Raw genomic sequence first — 12,834 nt, forward strand, 5'->3', positions numbered from 1 at the left:
CCACCGTAGACCTCTCCGACGACCAGACTATTCAGCAATGTGTGCGCCCATGTTCTCATGTTCTCCACGCAAAGACATCCTTTTTATAATTTCGACAGGATTGATTGATCGATGGAAGAATTATCTATTTGACACTGAAACAAATTATTCTTTCGTATTTAATTTTAAACTTTCTTATCAATCTAGCATAAGTTGAAATTTCCTTCTGTAAATAGCACTTCCGTCTATTTTCACCGTCCATTTGTTAGTTGACTGATTTGACTTTGTCAGTTTGTTTTCCGTACATCCAATATACCCCTCTATTCACACATGCAATTTGGCCAGGCCTAGGATCCCGCGAGCTTCTTCCCCGTGCAGAGCCAGGCCGCAGCGCAGTCGCAGTGGCGGGCGGGTTCGCGGGTCGGAGCTCCGGCCAGCCCACACATTGGCGGCGGCGGCGCAGCCCTCCGGCCAACACGCGATGTGGCGGAGGTGGCGTGGTAGCCTCGCCAGCCAGTGGTGGCGGCTCCTTGTGGGTGGAGGTGCGTGCGGTTGTTGATGGCGGCGCGGCAAAAGGTTGTTTGGTTGGGCGGCAGGCGGCGCGCGCGGGTGACGCAATGCCACACCAGCGAGCTGAGTGCCTGGAACTTGGTGACGGCCGCCACGCCGGGCGCGTCCCTGGCCTCCAGGAGCTCCTCTCGCGCCTGGTCCTTGAGCGCCTCTAGCGTGTGGGCCGAGAACTGCAGCATGCGCTCGCGCAGCGGCGGCGGGGGCAGCCTCTCGATGCGCCCTGTGAGGTCAGGAATTGGGACCACGACCGGCGGCGACGGCGGCATCAGGCCGTTGGGGTCCAGCGCTCCAGCAAGGGTGGCGGAGCTAGAGCGTGCTTGTGCTCCTCCGGCCTCGAGGGTGAGGGGGAGGCAGAGAGGCTGTCGCGAGTGATGCCCGTCCATACGTTGATGAATGTCCATAAGGCAGTGCCGTCGAAGAGCGCGTGGTTGTAGGCGAAGCTGAGGAAGACGATGTCGGTGAGTTCGGTGACTTGGACGACAAACAGCGGGAGGTGGTGGCCGTCATGGTTGATGGCGCCGTCGAGGGGAAAGAGGGACTAGACGAGGCGCAAAACATCGGTGTCGGGCGGGATGACATCAGTGACGGCGTGGATGATGTCGACGCCCTGGCCATCGTAGTCGATGGAGACCGAGCAGCCAAGGACGTTGCCATGGGCGTCGCGGTGCTGGTCCGTGGCGAAGTGGCCGGCGATGGGGTAGTAGGCGTGGAGCGCCTGGGCGAGCGTAGTCTGGAGGTAGTCGAGGAGGCAGGCCGTGGAGAAGGGCGGCGTGGCATAGAGGCCTTTCTAGATGTAGTTGGCGAAGAGAAAGGAGACATCCCACGTGGTGAGCGGGATGCGTGGGAGTAGGCGTGGTGGTGGCTTGACGGTGCGCCTGGATAGCACCCGCAGCTGCGGCGATGGGGACAGCATGGTGGCTGGTTGCGAGCTAGCTGCTTGTTGTGACTGCACTGGAACTAGATTGGCTCCATAGCCCTAGCCCCTGCCTGCCTGCCTTTGCCTATATATACTGGTACGACACGCAAGTAGAGGTGAAGTGGTCGGCCGGCCCTCCATTGATCGTTTCCTCTCCAACGCAACAACACGAGCAGCGACTGTGTGAACCTTCTTCCCTCTTCCTCCCCATCAGTATTGATGTCCTCAGTATAGTCAGCCACGCCAGCCATTGACTATAATGTAGTGCTGACTAATGTGTACTGTTACCTTAAAATTTGGGATTTATCGATTACTCCCTCCTGTTGATTACTCCCTCCGGTTTTCTAAAGATTGTCATTTTGAAGTCGTCTTAAGTTAAACATTTTAAACTTTAATTACAAATAATGTTTTTTTAGGTTGAGTTTGAAAATATGAAAGTGATGTAAGTAGATTCATCTCGAAATATAGTTTCATAAAAGTATATTGTCGGTGCAGAAAATGACCAACAAGTAAATATTTATAGTTTTGTCGTACATTGTGATCGGAGGTGGCCTAGCATTTAATGACATAGGGTTTATACTGGTTCAGGCAACATGCCCTACGTCCAGTTTGAGTCGGTCGGTGACTTTATTCCTGAGCCCAGATACTTGAAGTTTGTGGTGGGGTTATAAACGAGAAGGAGAAAGATGGGGTGTACGAGAGGTTTGGTCAGCTCTAGTCAAAAGGGCCGAGAGCAACAGGAGCTCCGCTATGAGCTATGTGTTCAAGCGAGTGCTTGAGGTCCGAACCTGGCGGTTCTGTGGTTGTGAACTAGTGAACTTGGTCGATCTAGTGAATCTGGAATGACTTGTATCAACTTGGATTAACTCTAAATCTCTTGAGAGAGAGTGCATCCCCTTTTATAGATGAAGGGGATGACCTTACAAGTGAGAGGGAGAGAGTTCATATGCTTCTAAGTCTTATTGCCCACGCGTGGTGGGTGCAAGATGATGGTAGGCGCCCACAACACTGTTGGATGTCAGATGCACGTGGGAGGTTACGTCGTCTTTGTTTGGATATGGTAGATGTCGATACCTGCATATATTGTTGATGCCCAGAGACATATGAGGAGTTTCACCAAGTTCACTCGGTACGGTAAATTTCGGCGTCCACAACACTGTCGACGCCTAGAGGCATGTGGGGGGCCTTACCGTATGGGAGTTAATGGCGCCCACAATACTGTAGGTAAAATATCGACGCCTACAGCACTGTTCGTGTCAGGGTAGTTGTAGAGTACTATTCCTGTAGGTGTACAGGATACGGTCCCTGGTTTCATGTTTTGACTTGTGCACCTTGCCTCGCTTTCTCCGTTCGTTCCCTGGTCCTTTCCGAGCGGACGTCCCTAGTCGGTTGGTTCTAGTCGGCTCTAGTTGCGCTTGTCGGAGAAGAGCAGTGAGCAGGGCTTCTGCGTACCCCGGTCAGAGACGTGGGGTTGGAGTCAGAAGTAGTGCTCTGACTAGGCCTTCCGGTTGGAGAGGTTGTCTAGAGGCAGCTGGAGTCAGAGCGAGCGCTCCAGTCGAAGAGGTGGGCCAGAGTCAAAAAAACGGGTGCCGCTCCTCCTCGGCCAGACCTTCCGGTCGGTGATTGAATCGCCCTTCTGGCCTATTGTCCGGATACTTGGGTCGGCCCATGAGTTGCTCGCTGTCTGCTTAGGCCGAGCCTTTGTTGAGAAACCAGTCCACGAGGGACCCCGGGTTTATGAACCCGACATATATATTAACTATATTTTATAAAATAATTTATATCAAAAAGTAATGGTCAAAATTGTTGTTTTAGATCGTGTCGCTGTTCAAAATGGCATCCTTTAGGAAACCGGAGGGAGTATTTATTTGCACTCCCCCAAAATCTCATATTTTAGTTTATAAGTATATTTGTTATATTTATGATTTTCTTATTTGACAAACTTTTCATTTATTCTTTTCCGATTTGTCACCATGGACTTCTACTACAAACAAGAACATTTATGTCACTTTGCAGGCCACTTAACATCGTTACCAGTGAAAATAGACGGTAGTGCTATTTACGGAAGAAAATTTCAACTTGGTGCCATATAAGAAAGTTCAAAAGTTTTAGTGCAAAATATGAAAGACTGATTTGTTTCATTGCCAAATAGATAATTCTCTCTTGATTGATACAAAAATAGAATGCGTAGGTTTCCCGTCCATAGATCCAACCCAGATGCAGATGCCAACGCGCTTGTAGCACAGTGGTGAGCACTCCCGTCGTGGAGGCCACCCACCCGCGTTCGAATCCCAGTTGTGGATTGGTCAGGCATGGCACCAGGGTTTTGTCTCCCCATATTTGTTTGGTGTAGGTCCTAGACACTCGCATGGCGCTACAATGGGATTACGACGTGCCCGTTGTCTACGAGACTTGTGTGGCTTCGGTGATCTCTAGAAGGACGTTTGAGGTGTATAGGTTGTAGTTTCTAGAGGTGTGCTTGTGTGGTGATGTGAGTGTGTTGTGTAGAGTACAGATACTACAACTTGTACACTCGAAGTCTAGGCTAAAAAAACCTGATGCAGATGCCGCCATGCCGGTGCAATTGTGCAACAGTGCAACTATGCAAGAGCAACTCAGATAGATACTGGGCACCACGGCGAGATTCCTCTGGATGATGCCACCAATCCTCATTAACTAATCCAACAAATCCACGAGAAAAGGACGTCCTTTTCTGTGAAGGGTAGGAGCAAGAGCAAATTCTCTCATCAGTGCCCACTGCACAGCGCCCCCAGCGGCCTGGCCTACCGCCTTCAAGTTCTTGGCACAACCAACCCGGCCAGAGGAGAGGGAGGGGAGGAGCCAACCAGCCGGGCATATTTTTTCTTGAGTTCCCCCTCCGGTGCTCCCTCCAGTGGTCCAGCCGTAGCGCCCTAAAAGCGACCGCCAACCATAGGCGAGGGAGGTGCCCACTCTTCTTCTTCTTCCTTGCCGAGCACCCGTCGTACGTCTCTTGCACCTTCTTCCAGTTTCTCCCATTTTGGTTTGTCCATCCCCTCTCTTTCCTGCCGCCCCTCGACGTCCACGGAAGGTCAAATCCTTCGCCCCTAACCTTTTTATTCTGATCGTGCGTTTGGTTTTGGAATCACTGCCTGCTGCTGCACATTCTCCTCGCATTGATTCTAAAGGAGGCTCCGTGCCGTGGAATTGCTCTGCTCGCTTTCTTTCAAAAAAGAAAAAGAAAGAATTGCTCTGCTCGCTTTCGGTTTGTGTGATTGATGTTCCTCTGGTGCTTCAGCCGATTGTGATTCAGCTTGGAGGCGTCTGCAGGTTCAGGTTCATGGAGAGATGGAACCTGGGCGCCAATGTGGCGGCTCTCCTACTCTTGCTGTTTGTTGCTTCTCATGGAAGAGGTAGTTCCGTGTGATTCTCTTATGCTTGTTGGGTTGCTGTTGTATATAAATTGGTATCAAAATGATTTCGACAGCAAGCTAGCTTTAATAGTTCATAACAAACAAGATAATTATCTTATTTTCATTGATTGTGCTATGAGTGGAATAAGCATGTCATTGCATTTGCAAACATCTCTGGTTGCGCCAGTCGGAGAAGAATTGTGAGCAGGGCTTCTGCGTACCTCGGTCCGAGATGCGGGGTCATAGTTGAAAGTATTGCTCTGGCTAGGCCTTCCAGTCAGAGAGGCTGTCCGGAGGTGGCTGGAGTCAGAGCGAGCGCTCTAGTCGGAGAGGTGGGCTAGAGTCAGAAAAACGGGTGTCGTTCCTCCTCGACCAGACCTCCCAGTCGATGATTAGATCGCCCTTCTGGCCTATTGTCCGAATACTTGGGCCGACACATGAGTTGCTCGTTGTCTACTTGGGCAGAGCCTTAGTTTGGAAACCGGTCCATGAGGGACCCTAGATTTATGAACCCGACAGGAGCCCCCGAGCCCCCAGGCGATTCCAGTAGAATCGTCTTGGAGATTTTTGTCTTAACGACGGGTGCGCGTGAGTGCACCCATGGGTGTAGCCCCCGACCCCTTGGGTGGTTCGGGCAGAACCGTCTGGGGGGTGTTGTTAGCGGGCGTGTGTGCATGTGTTTCAATCGAGATGGAGTTATTTAACCAAGGCGTCATTGCGCAGCTACGACGTTTAGTTTTTTAGGGATCGGGGGAGACGGAGCTCATGGATCCTGGCGTCGGTGCGTGCCATGGGGTCGGCCAAGTTGGAGTCATAGACGGGTCCTGGCGTTGGTGCGCGCCGTGGGATCAAGATAGTTAGTTTTTTAGGGTTTGGACGAGATGGAGCTCGTGGGTCTTGGCGTCGGCTCGTGAGTCAGAGTCGTGGATCCTAGCCTCGGCATAGCCTATGCAGCCGAGGTAGTTAGTTTAGGAATCGGGCGAGCCAGAGCTCATGGATCCTGATGAGGCGAGTTTGGGGTCGCAGACCCAGGTGTTTGGTGTGTAGTCAAAGCATAGCCGGATGGGACGAGTTTGGGGTCATAGACCTAGGTGTTTTTGGAGTGTAGTCGAAGCGTAGCCGGATAGAGTGAGATCAGGGTCGCAGACCTAGGTAGTTTTTAGAGCACAGTCAAAGCGTAGCCAGATGGGGTGAGATCGGGGTCGCAGACCCAGGTAGTTTTTAGAGTGCAGTTGGAGCATAGCCGGATGGGGCAAGTTCAGGGTTGTAGACCTAGGCGTTTTGTGTCTTGAGCCCCCGAGCCCTGTTGGGCCTTAGTAGGGGTCGGTATGAGTTGTGTGCGTTACCCCGTCCTCGGTTCCTCACAACCGGAGGGGTTGAGTTTTGTCGCTTGTCCTGATCGCTCGGGCTCGAGTGACACGCTCGGTGAGTTTGCTAACAGGTATAATCGAGTGGAATCCGGGTCCGTAGTTCATGATGGGGTCAACAAAGCCCTCTTATGACATTCCACTACTCCTTTACCTACAACCCCGCAGATGCCTGGGTCATTCCGGAGACCGACCTAGGTGGTCTAATGGCCTCCCTTCGATGGAGATTCTGTGGGCTTGGCAAGAGGTTCAGGATCGAACAAGAAGGTTGAGATGACCCTGTCTGCTAGACTGAGCGAGGGCCGCATGGGACTCATCTACATTTTTCTCCCTTGGCTCTATTGGTTGCTCATGTCAAATGAGGGAACCACCGCTTCATGACGCAACACGAAGTGTTGTGATGCATTTCGCTGCACATGCGATGCTTAGTTCCCGAGCCCCCGGGTGGTTCAGGGCCCAAATCGTCCAGGAGGTACGGACGTATGGAATGAATGCGCATATGGAAGTATGAAATGATTTATAAAGAAATAGAGGGGGTTTGGTAGTGTTACCTTGCTGACTCGAGTGATGGGGTTTAGAGAGCTCCAGTCATAAATGTCCGATCGGGACCCGTGCTCGTCATTCGTGATGGAGTCAGCATGGCCTACATGGGGCATCCCTTCGCTCCCTATCTATCTCTCGATGTGTTTTTCTGAGCCGTTTGATCGACTTAGGAAGCCCGACGGTCTTTCCTGGCGGAGATCTCATTTTTGGGTTTTTTGTAAGTCCCGCCTAAGGATGCGGAAAGCCGCCTATGTGTGGTGACGCTTTGGTTCTTGTGCTCAGCGTGCGGTAGTGGCTGGTGTGCGGTAGTGGTGGGCCATACCCAGGCCATGTCCTGTCTGATCAGGAGCCGTTCTATCGGGTAGGGCACGTCTCATCGGTCAGGGCGCGTCTCATTTGCATTAAATGGGAAAGAGAGAGGGTTTTCTGCTCTACCATTTCGTCTTTCCCGATCGGTGCACCCTCCCCTAACTATTGTACCCTTTTCCTTAAGTAGGAGAAGGGAGAAAGTTTTCGCCCTGTTCTTTCGTCTTTTCCTCGTCTGCCGCCTCCTTTCCTTTTCCTTCTTACCGTGAGTGTTCTTGAGAGCCGCGGTGGTTTCTAGGAAAGAAAAGGGAGAGAGCGAGGGAGAAAAGAAAAAACTCACCAATCCTTTTGTGATCCTAGATTGAAATGTCAGATTGGAGGTCATCCACTATGAGGGAGTCGGTGTTGAAGGCCTTCGTCACGAAGGGGTTCCTACCGCTGAAGGAGGTGGTGCACTGGAGGGCTTTTAGGAGGGAGGAATTCTGGCAACCTCGACCTGACGAGGTGGTGTCCTTTCATAGCTTCCATGAGCATGGGTTAGGGTACCCCACGCACTAGTTCATGCGTGGGCTCCTCAATGAGTGGGGTCTGGAGTTGCAGCACCTTAATCCGACGGGGGTGCTGCACATCACCGGCTTCATCACCATCTATGAGGCTTTCCTCGGGATGGAGCCGCACGTGGACTTCTTTTGGTGGCTATTCTCTAGGAGAGCCTTGACGGCGAGGAATCCAGCCAAGATCACGCCGGTGGGGGGTTTTGCCCTGCAGAGGAAACTGAGTGCAGGTGGCTCATATCCCGCGTACATCCCCTATGACTCCAACCGAGGGTGGCATGGGGAGTGGTTTTACATCAGGAATCCAGTGGAGGCATTGTTCTCGGCGTTCACCAGTGGGAGGCCAGAGAAGTAGGACAATTGGTCGTGGGGTTGTGCCCGTAAGGAGAAGAAGAAGGTAGTGGTCATCGAGGAGGAGCTTCGGAAGATCATGCCACGTGGGCTTGATGGGGTGCGGGTGTTCCACACCCTCTACCGCCACCGAGTTGCGCTGTTGGCAGAGTGGACACGGCCGATGTGGATGTACAGCGGCCCATCGGACCCGGACCATGCGTCGCCGGAGGAGCTGCCGGACGATGAGGTCTGGAGTCGCCTTGGCTGGGTGCTACAGCTAAAGCCCAAAGAGAGGGTTAAAGGGAAGCCCACACCTTTCAACTCCGCAATTGTGTCCAGACTAGTATGCTCCCTTCTATTTCGTCCGTGCTTCTTCCTCTGCTTTTCCTATTTTTTAATTTTGGGCCATCCGTTCCATAGGGGCTTGGAGTTTATAAGTCTCGGCCGCACCTTCCCAAGGGACCAGAGGGCATGGCCTGACAGGCCTCCTAGAAGGAGGCGGTAGATGCTAGGAAGAAGAAGAGAACCAGGGAGGTTCGGTGGAAGCAAGAGAAGGAGCAGGAGATCGCCCGGTGCGTGAAGGCCGAGGAATGTAGGAGTGACGTCGAGTCGGATCTCGCGTCAGAGGATCCCATGGATGTGGATGACATTGTTTTCTCCAAGGAGGAGGAAAGTTGGGAGGTCATTGTAACCTCGGTGGAGCGTCGCGACCCTACGGCGACGTCCGCTGGTGATAAGCAGGAGGCAGAGTGGCGCGTGGTGGTTCTAGTGCCGAGGAAGCGTGCGGTGAGCGCAGACACTGTTGGCAAACAGGAGGCAAGCGGACGCGGTCATCGCACCCCTTGGTGGCATTGCCGGTCCCATCACCGCCTACCGCGAACACGGTCGAGCAAGACGGGTGGTCCGAGGAGCGGACTAGCACTTGTGCGTCACCGATACCGGTGCCAATGTGAGACTCGCAGCCGGAGGAAGCCTCACCTACCGTAGACATGGTCAAGCAAGCTAGGTGGTCCGAGGAGCAGACTAGCACCCATACGTCGCGTGACTCATAGCTAGAGGAAGCCCCGCCTGTTGCACCGGTCAGGAAGTCCTGAGCTGAGGGTCATGGCGACCCACAGGCCGGGCAGGAGGTGGTTGGGATGACTCCATCCCCGACTGAAGTGAGTTGGCGCGGGTCGCAACCCGGGAGCGGTCCTTGCCCTACGGGCCCATCGACGCCAGGTCTTGCCTTCAGAGTCGTACCGCTCACCTCCCGGTACATTTTTCTTTGTTTCTTTTCGATCTTTTGTTATTGAGTCTTTTTGGAGTGTGACTTATCTGTACTTTTTGTCAGTGGCCGGGCGATGACGGGATTGAGCATTGCCCCAACTCCCATGCAGGAGGCTTGGAGGCCCACCCTGCAGCGTGGGGGAATAAGGTGGCGGCAGTGAACCCTTCCCTTCCGGGGGTGGTGCCCCCCGGGTTGGTTGCTGGTACGGTGGCAGCGATGGCATCAGCGTTGGCGATGATCCTGGTGCTAACGACAGAGGTTGCGTTAGAGGTAACTCTTGTGGCCCCTCCTCCACCAGCCATGGTGGACGAGGAGAGGGAGACCAAGCTCCTTGCCTTGCCAGGTGGAGGGCTGCACGGCTCACCCTCACGGTCAGAGCCAAAGGCACTAGGGGGAGACGTGGTCAAGACGGGGTTGGAACGCCTAGCGGTGGCCTATGCAACCGAGGTGGTGGATATCCCATCTGACGATGAGACGGATGTAGTGGCGGAGCTGTCGATGTCATCACGGGAGCTGGCGGTGATTCAGTCGAAAGCAGGGCCCTCTGGTGGGCTGCTGGAGGGTGACCTAGAATGACCCTGCCCCGAGGACCCAGCAAAGGTGTGGTTCATCCTTCAGGATTCGCAGGAGCATCAGCTCTAGGACATCCTTTGGGAGCAAGGACTTGCTGCAGTGTCCAAACTCGCCGACCTGTTCGTGAAGCTCGGAGACACCTAGGAGCGGGTTAAGTCTACCCAGCAGTTAGTCGAGGTCGACCTGTAGCTTGCCGTGGAGGTGAGTTTCCCGTACTTGTCCTTGACCTCTGAATCTTTTGTTGGTTGTCTTAGCATGCTTGTTTTTCATAGAGTTTGAAGGGGATGTCGTCCCGCAAGTCCTGCTTCCTCCGAATGGAGCACGCCCAGGTGTCTGAGCTTGAGCGTCAGCTAGAGTTCGCTTGTCGCGAGTCTCAGGACCGAGCAGCCGAGGCGACCGTGGTGTGGGCAGAGGGATAGCGTGTAGCAGAGCGTGCGATCACCGCTGAGCAAGGGCTCAAGGCTGCGAAGGCCTACCAGGTAGAGACCGAGGCAGGGTTGTGGACATCCCTGGTGGACACCAAGGAGGAGCTCCAAAAATCCCTAGAAACCCTTGAGTCAGAGTGGAGCGTATTGGTGTCAGAGCGGAATGCCCTAGAGTTGGTGCGGAAGGCCTTGGAGTCGGAGCGGAAAGCCCGGTCTGAGGCAGACCAAGAAGTGCTCATGCTTTGAGGGCGGGTGATGGGGATGGAGGAGGCAAATGCCTGGCTGCACACGCAGGCGGCTCGACAAGTAGAGGAATTCTTCGTCCTTGAGAACTTTTGCCTCGATACGTACCTTTGCTATTTTTTGTTGTGCTAGTTTCTTCCTTTTTATCTTGTTTCTGAGCTTGTTGCCCTTCTCTCAGAGCTGGGTGAAAGGGTGAAGACACTGGAGCGGTACCTGGAGACGATCAAGGTGACTTTCAGCCAGAATGTAGAGGAGCTGGCCAAGTCCCGTGAAGAGCGACGTGCTTTCGAGGGGGAACTTGACCAGATCCGCAACGTTGCCTAGCTCATTGTCTTGGAGGTCTTCGGGTCGGCGCCAAGCACTAGCGCACCTGCCATCCAGCTAGCGGAGGTCCTAGATGAGGTCCGAGACCTTATCACAAGTGGGATGTTCTACGGAGCATCAGGGGTGTTGACTTTGGTGGTGACGCACCATCCAAACCTAGACTTTGCCACTATCTACAATGGGTACACTGAAGGCTTGAGCACGGAGGACATCCAATCGATCGGGGAGAGCTTGCTGCCGCACGCAAGGTCGGTGGCAGAGTAAGTCTCTGCTCAATGGGTGATGGACGTTCGCCATGAAGACATGGCTAGAAGCATGCATCGAGAGGACATTGCCTAGCCTACAGATGGCACAGAGCCTGGGTCAGAGGTAGACATCGCCCTAGCTTCGACCGAGCCGAATGTTGTGCCACTGGGGAGTGAGCAGCCCGCGCCTTCGGCGGTCGCACCGACAGTAGATGCCATCGAGCCGGCCCAATAGCTTATAAAATATGAGTAGTTCAGTAAACATAAAGAGTTTAAGTTTGTAGGGGAGCCCTTGTGTAAATGTTCTTGTGTTCTTAATGACTACAATTGGTTTTGTTTTTGTGATGGAGTCACTCCGTTCAGGAAAGCTTGTCCCTTTTGTTTCTTAGTTTTTCCTTAGCATAATTTTGTTTTTTATTCTTTCTTTCTCTTATTGTCGATGTTTGACCACCGATAGCCTACCACGGGGGTACCCGAGGCAGTATGTTCGGGCTCTGGCATATGCTGAACTCGATGGTTAACGCAAGAGACGGTCAATTTATCCTGGTTCAGGCCTTTGATCGTAGATCGAGTAATAGCCCTATGTCCAGTCGATGTTAGCCTTTGCGTTGGATTGATTATGAAGTGTTGTGTTGTACAATTGCTCTGTTGAACTCCCAATCTAAGGAGCCCTACCCTCCTTTATATAGTCAGGAGGTCAGAGTCCTAGTCGGTTTACAATGAGAGTTCCTAGTAGGATTTCAGAGTAATACTACTACTAAGATTTACAGGAGGAGAATCCTAATTGGACTAGGTCTTCTTCCTTCCTTGCGGGGTATCCTATGGGTCCATACCGACAAGCCCCTGAGAACTTCATGGTTGAGTTCTAGAGGCCTCGTCTTGTTCCTTCAGGTTTTGTCGAGTAGGAACAAGCGTTGTCCGAGTGCTTTCTTGAGTGAAACCATATAGCGCTTCTTGAGATCTTCGAGTGGTGCGTGCTTTTTTGAAGAAAAATTACATCCATCTGGGTGTAGCCCCCGAGCCTCTTGCTATTTGGAACAAGGAGCTGGAGGGTCTTGTCTTGAAGAAGTTTTCTTGGTGACGTGCGCTTTTTTGAAAAAAGTGTCGTCCGAGTGCTTTCTTGAGTGAAACCATGTAGCGCTTCTTAAGATCTTCGAGTGGTACGTGCTTTTTTGAAGAAAAATTACATCCATCTAGGTGTAGCCCCCGAGCCTCTTGCTGTTTGGAACAATGAGCTGGAGGGTCTTGTCTTGAAGAAGTTTTCTTAGTGACGTGCGCTTTTTTGAAAAAAGGGCACTCACTGAGTGTAGCCCCCGAGCCTCTTGCTATTTGCCCGCCACTTGGCGACAAGAGCAGTATAGCCGATATTGGAGCCCCGGAAGAAGCCGGGGCCAGAGCCATAGTAGAACTCAGCACCGAAGGTGCGGGAGAGCTCGGCACCAAGGAACTCAACACCGGAGCTTCAGAAGAAGCCAGCGTGGGAGCCTCAGAAGAACTTGTACCCGACGTCCGGTTACTTCAAAAAAAGATCAAGACTAAAAGTCAAAACAAAAAGGACAAATTCAATGGAAGGAGAATATGAAAACAACTCACCGCCGCATGATAAGGGGTACTTCATCATCCTCTTCCCCCTCGGTCTCGACCAAGGCCACCAAGGCACCCACTAAAAAAAGAATAAAAGCACTTGGTTCAAGACAATAACAAGAAAACAAAGGAACAAAAAGTTGGAGGGTCTTGAATCTGAGTTGTTTGATAGAACCGTATACCTCTCCTTTTGCAGATCCAGGTTGTTTT

General features: G+C 52.6%; 1 pseudogene; it reads right to left on the minus strand.

Moving 5' to 3' along the window:
• Positions 1-326: 326 nt before the first annotated feature.
• On the minus strand, positions 327-1,462 carry LOC136544652 (uncharacterized acetyltransferase At3g50280-like; annotated as a pseudogene).
• Between the last annotated feature and the right edge of the window lie 11,372 nt (positions 1,463-12,834).

Source organism: Miscanthus floridulus, chromosome 3 (assembly GCF_019320115.1).
Source record: "Miscanthus floridulus cultivar M001 chromosome 3, ASM1932011v1, whole genome shotgun sequence".
Classification (NCBI taxonomy): Eukaryota; Viridiplantae; Streptophyta; class Magnoliopsida; order Poales; family Poaceae; genus Miscanthus; species Miscanthus floridulus.